General features: G+C 27.1%; 1 long non-coding RNA gene across 2 annotated transcripts; it reads right to left on the reverse strand.

Annotated features, from left to right (window-relative positions):
* Nucleotides 1-3,436: 3,436 nt before the first annotated feature.
* On the reverse strand, nucleotides 3,437-6,473 carry LOC126908978 (uncharacterized). 2 transcript variants are annotated; one of them, XR_007704888.1, is made up of 3 exons: nucleotides 6,377-6,473; nucleotides 6,153-6,245; nucleotides 3,437-3,630 (listed from the first exon to the last, which is right to left on the reverse strand). It is a non-coding gene; the product is annotated as an uncharacterized LOC126908978 (long non-coding RNA). The 2 variants fall into 2 exon arrangements; XR_007704889.1 differs by lacking the exon at nucleotides 6,377-6,473 and adding an exon at nucleotides 6,294-6,374.
* Nucleotides 6,474-6,716: the final 243 nt, after the last annotated feature.

Raw genomic sequence — 6,716 nt, forward strand, 5'->3', positions numbered from 1 at the left:
CGTAATAAAGATATTATTATTATTATTTTATTATAAATATAAATTTAATAATTTTTACTTATTGTTTTTTTACGTCTGTTGAATAAGTATTTTTTTTAGAGAGTATATTTTATTGAGAGATCAACACTAATGTTTCTTAAATTTTCCTCTGGCCTGGCCAAAACAAAATTCAGAAATATTTATATCTGTATAAAAAATTGATCAAGGCGGAATTGTGGTGGCCCAATGTGTCCCGGCGCTAGAAACCGCCTTGAAAGGATGCGGCACAATAATCACCAAGACAAAAATTAAACTCTACAAATACATTTGTAATTGTCTTTGCGCTGTCCACCGGCCCGATGTTCGTTAGTACAAAGACATTAAGCTCAAAGACTAGCTACCCAATAATAAAAGATCACAATGGATTTTTATTATTAAATAAAATTTAAAGTTGGGTTGGATTTATTATTAAAATAGAATAATTTAAAAAAATTTAATATTTAAAATATTATTTGACATTTATTTCCACAACAATAAAAATAAAACAAATGAACAAATTAAATTAAATTAAAAGATTCACCAAAACAAAATTCACTTTAAAATTTCTAAGTGTCATTTAGTTTTAAAGAAAAATATTCTAAGTCTAAACTTATTAAAAAATCGATTAAGTCTCGGAGAGTAAAAGCTTGAGTAGTGTCGTAGATTTTGTGTCTTTTAAAATAGCCGAAAGAACTGGTTTAGACGTGGCAAATTGGTATTTTATAGTCTCAAGGGGGTAGCCCAGCGATCCCAGCCATGATCCTGAAAGCTGAGGCTTTCTATTCTAATTGGTTAATTATAATGAGGGCCCTGCATGTAGGCGTTACTTAATAATCTCTACAAGAAGTAGATTTTATCGCATAATTAAAGGGCTATTTTGTATTTTAAATAAGAGAACCCTGTTTTGGTGATATTGTATAATCATAATATGTGACATACATGTACATATAATACAATGATAACATCATACTATTATAAGTAATAATATAACATAACAGAATCCACTGAGAGCTTAGAAAAAGTAGGGACAGATATAAAAAAAAATATGAATACTTTTTTTTTTTGTAGTGTATGTACAGTATATTTTTCATTTTCTAAAGAAATACACTAATTAGGTGTTTACTTTTAAATTAGTATAATTTTTTTGATAATCTGCCCTTCTAATTACCTTGGGGAATTCAAAATACCAATATAAAAAATCTAATTTTCACCAAAAGTTATCTTTTCAACTTTTGAAAATATTTCAAAATATTGCGAACTTTAAACATATTGAAATTAAAGCGTGTTATTTTCTATAAGTTAAAACAAATGTTTCGATACCCTGTTATTTATATGTAAACGGACCCAAAAAATATTATTTTTGAATAACCACAATAACATTTTTTGTTATTTTGGTATAAACATTATAATTTTTTATATTGTTATAATTTTTTTTTTCATTTATATTGTCTGCTTTTAGGTTAAACGGTATAGACCTATAAGTTACAAGAGTTAAGTTACCAATAATCCCCTTAGGTTATTATATAGGTTTAATATTAATATATTAACTTCGCTTTAATTTATATTAAGAATCAGCAATGACGAGATTTAACTCGGCAAGTGGTTGTTTGAGTAGTCGCTTAATACAAATAAAGTAATATTAATTTTAGAAGCCGTGAAAAATAGTTATTGCCAAAACTGCATAAAAAATATATACATAAAAGTATGAGTATTTCCGAAACAATTTCTTAAGTTAATATTTTGAGAAAAAATAATCATTTTCAATCCCCCATGTGGGCAGATAAAGGGTCAGATTTATAAAAAAAAATAAAGAAAAAGATAATTAATATCTCATGACTTTAAAAAAAAAATTTATAATGATTTAATAATTTTTAAAAAAGTTATGGCAATTTTAAGTAAAAAAAAATGTCAAAAATTAGCGATTTTTAAATTTGTAATTTTTTTGGAGATTTTCCCCATTGGCGGGGAACGAGGAAAATTTTTTCAATTTTTGAGGGTAATGTCTTCGACTAGATACGATTTGTGATCTTTTTACGTATCGTTGAAAGAAATCAGTTCGGTGAGAGCTGGAAAAAATGGTAACAGATAAAAAAAAAACATCATATTAAAATTAATACCTTCTCAGTTTCGCATCGCAGCTAAAAATTAGCCTGTATATTTATATTTTTTAAAGTAATATAATTAAAAAATATTAATGGCTAAAATAAAAAGATATCTATATTAATGTAATAATATAAATTATAATCTTCAGTAATTTATTGGCATAATTATATTAGTAAAAATGTAGTATAATATATAATTTTATTATTCCTGTAAGCCTTGTATACTTGGCCTACAGGAATAAAATAAACAATAATTTATTTTACCCATTTAAAGCTAATTTTTTTAGTAATAAATAAATTATTATTGCATGTTATATAATACTATTCTTATATGGGTAATAGTCTAATGTCGATTGAATAATATGTTTAAATTATTAATAGAATATTTATCAATTAATTCAATATTCTTATTTGTCAATTATTCTATCAAATTTTTTCTAGAATATTCATGTTTTGTAAATAATAGAATACAAAAAAATCCGAAAAATTATGATTAAATTAATATAAATACTCTTAGAATAATTTCAAATAATTTTTAAAGAATATTCGTAAATCATGCAGAATAATCATACAATGCATCAAAGATTCGGAGAATATTCTCGGAACAATTGGTGCTATATGGGTATACCTACCTAACGTTTGTAGTGTCAATGGTGTAGAAAAATCATCAATTATCTATGATAAGAGTCATCAAATACTAGATAATTAATTTAAATTAATTTTTACTAAAAGAATCCACTCATTCGACTAAGTTAATCATTACACTACACTCATTTTCTGCTCTACTTTCTTATCAACAGGCCAATACTCTGACCATATATCATAGCTGGTCTCATTATAGCCCTGTTAAATTTACCTTTCTATCTCATTGCAATTCTTTTATAGCATTCAAATCAAGGTTACTCTATTTTTTTTTAAATAAACATTGTAAATATAAATCGTATAAGACACCAGACGCTTCTCTCCACTTCAACCACTCGCAACTTAAACCTGTGTCTTACATCTTCGTCAATACCACCGCTCTTTTGCAAAAATGATCCTAAATACTTAAGACTGTCCACCTCTCCTATTACATCCTCGCCTATTATCAATGATCTCCTCATTTCACCTACCTTGTAACTACCCAACACTCTGAACCATACATCATAGCTGGTCTCCTTATAGTCTTGTAGAATTTATCTTTCAGCTTCATTGGCATTCTTTTATCGCATTAAAATTAGGGTTATTCTATTTTAATAAACACTGTAAATATAAATATTTTATAAAAATATATATTCATAAATATCATTATTATAATATATGTTTATAACTATACTAAAATTTAATGATATTACAATATACAATGTTAAAAAAAACCTTTATAATTTTCTTCTTTTTAAAACACCTTCATTATTATACTAGTCATCAAATCTAGGCACACCAAATAAATTGTATTTACTCAAATAATGTGATGTTACATTTTTTATACGCCTTAAATATGATGGATTTAATGCATTATTTATGAGTGGCTCTAAAAAAAAATATAAGTAATCATTAAATTGTAAATGATCAATTAAATAATTGAACAGAGTTTCCCTTTATGTGTTAATTTTTAATGAAATTTCACATTTTAAACACAACCCATTGTAAGCAAGATGGACTATGTCATTGCATTACATATTCATGATAATTTTTTGCTAGAAAAGTGCAAGACATTATTTTCTATATTTACTTGTAATTGTATGTAATCAAAATTTTGCAAGGAAAAATAATGATATAAGTTTGGGTTACATTATTTTACTTTGTATTAAAATATTAATTATTCTGATATATATAATATTTTGATTTACTCTATAATTATTATAACATAATAGGGTCGCCAACCACTTAGGCGAGGGTCTTGATCATAAAAAGAACAACACCCGGACCATAAGTGGATTTAAGAAAATAAACAATAATAAACTAATAATATTAAATAAAATAATGTACACTTTGATGAAACTAAGTGGATTAAAAAAAAATTATATATATATATATGAAGAGTGAATGTGTCAAACGTTCTATGTGTCAAAAACATATTTGTTCAGAAAACACAAAAAACGATGGTAACATGGGCATGTCTCACATAACGAACACTATCTATGAATGCAATTTTGTACAAGTAAAAAATTTAATTGACATTTGAAACACATACAAGATTGTGGCCTTTGGCACATAGAACATAAATCAGATATAAAACAATTTTTCATTTTTTTGGCACATAGAACGTTTGACACATTCACTCTTCATATACTAAAATATAAAGTGTTGTTGTAGACTATAATACGCTGATACCTTGTAAATATAACAAATATGTTTGTTTGATGTCATCAGTGGTGGACATACTTTAGTATGTCGAAGACCGTTACCTTAAAACTAGAGAGAATTATTTAAAGGAAAAAAAAAAAGTAAGATATACGTGAATATTGAAGATATTCACGCAATAAAAAGATTTTTATTGATTAAGAAAATTAAGGGGATTTTATTAAATTATTACAATTAAGTTAATAGTGGACAAAACCCGAAGGCAAAAACCACTCTGCAAATGAAGGGACAAAAGAGAAAAAAAAACAATTATTAAGACAAAAAAAATTTTAACCTACAACTTTTAAATATTACACATGAACTGTCTTCCGCATCGGAACAAGTCCGTGTACTCCGGACGCGGCGGATAATTTCTGTAATCTGGCCGGCCGTTACTTGGGCACTGCGGGAATAATATATACAGAGTGTTCAGTAAGTCAGGAAACGGGTTTCTATTGTTCTCATTGTTTGTAACAATGAGAACAATAGAAACCCGTTTCCTGACTTACTGAACACTCTGTATATGTATTAAATAAACATGACACACCACTGACCAATAACCTTATAAATAGCAATGCTAAAGTCCATATACAGTTCATAACAAAATAAATTTACAACAGAAAAAGGCTCAATACATTATATTAAATAAAAATAAAAAAACAATATACGATACCCAGTCCCGGATGGGACTCATCCTAAGATGGGGATCTCGGCCCCGGAAATGACCGACGCCTTGTTAAATTAATGCATTATTAATATGAACGACACACACGAAAAAAAAACAAAATAATGTTGGCTGTACACACACAGCCAAGATACCACGACAGTGGTTCAAAGGGAAGAGAGCACAAATTTTTCTTACTCACCGGGCGAGACATAACGACGACGACGATTACGTTTGGGAGAGGGTATCGGCTTAACAATTTACAAAATATAAAACAGATAAAAATATGAATAATATTAAAATTATACAGGCATTGACAGTGGTGGCCAGTGTATGTGTCATATAGGGAACGATTATTAAACTGATAGAGAATATTGTGTGTATAGCGTTCACCTTGACAGCAATAGTACAGTTTTCTGATTACACGGCCGGATATAACGTACGCGCGTCCATTAGCAAAGCAAAACAGTAAATCTATCTATATCATAAAATTTATCTTTTGTCACGTTACAATATATAAGTCGATTCATTTAATGAGTTTCGAAATACAAAATAAACAATAATTTTTTGTTTTCAGAAGTTAAAAGCATTCTAAATTTAATCATTTACAATAAAAAAATTGGTCTCAAGTTCTCTCCAAACATCAAAAAATTGGATCAATTTTTATTTTTTAAATAGAATTATACGTGATATATCAGATCTAACTTGTAGATCTTATAATTTTAATACAATAAAAATTTATTTTAATTTTTGTCTAAGTACTAAGATATCCGACTAATGACCCAACTAAGTCAATTGCATCATTGCCATAATAGTTTATTAAACATATAAGTTTCTAATTAAAAACTAAATTTGATGCAATTTTTAGTGGAATGACCCAACTTTCCCCAAATTACCAAAATATGACCAATTTTTTTATAAAACTATAAATTGTAGAACACTATAATTTTTGAAGAAAAAAAATTATACTATATATTTTTAATTCATTAAGATATTGCATGGACCAATTTTACACAAACCCATAATATTTTATAATAAGTACAAACCATCGTGACAGAATTCTTCAACTTTTACGCGGCATATTGGACACTTCGGATGATATTCATTTTTATTACTAATAAAATTAGCACAGACTATACCTATTCTGTGAAGGCAAGGTTTTAATACAACGTGTCGAANGACTATACCTATTCTGTGAAGGCAAGGTTTTAATACAACGTGTCGAAGTTCTTTTTTGCATGCACATCTTTCTATTAACTCTAAATGNTACCTATTCTGTGAAGGCAAGGTTTTAATACAACGTGTCGAAGTTCTTTTTTGCATGCACATCTTTCTATTAACTCTAAATGTTATATACAAGGTTAAAGTTAAGTAGAAAATAGTGTTTATTTAATAAATATAATAATACTTATATATCTTTAGCGATGTAAAAATTATATCTCTCTAAACTACATTGCATATTTTTTTTCATTTAGAATTAGATGATTTTTGTAAGTAATTGTAGTGAAAGCATCGATTATTATAGTAAAAATACCTAGTCATGTTGTTAAATCTTTAAAAAGGTCCTCTATATTTTTTAGAGTTTTAGTTCTCATAAACAATATTACTAC

The sequence above is a fragment of the Daktulosphaira vitifoliae genome, unplaced genomic scaffold (genome assembly GCF_025091365.1).
Source record: "Daktulosphaira vitifoliae isolate Bord-2020 unplaced genomic scaffold, ASM2509136v1 Scaffold_62, whole genome shotgun sequence".
Classification (NCBI taxonomy): domain Eukaryota; kingdom Metazoa; phylum Arthropoda; class Insecta; order Hemiptera; family Phylloxeridae; genus Daktulosphaira; species Daktulosphaira vitifoliae.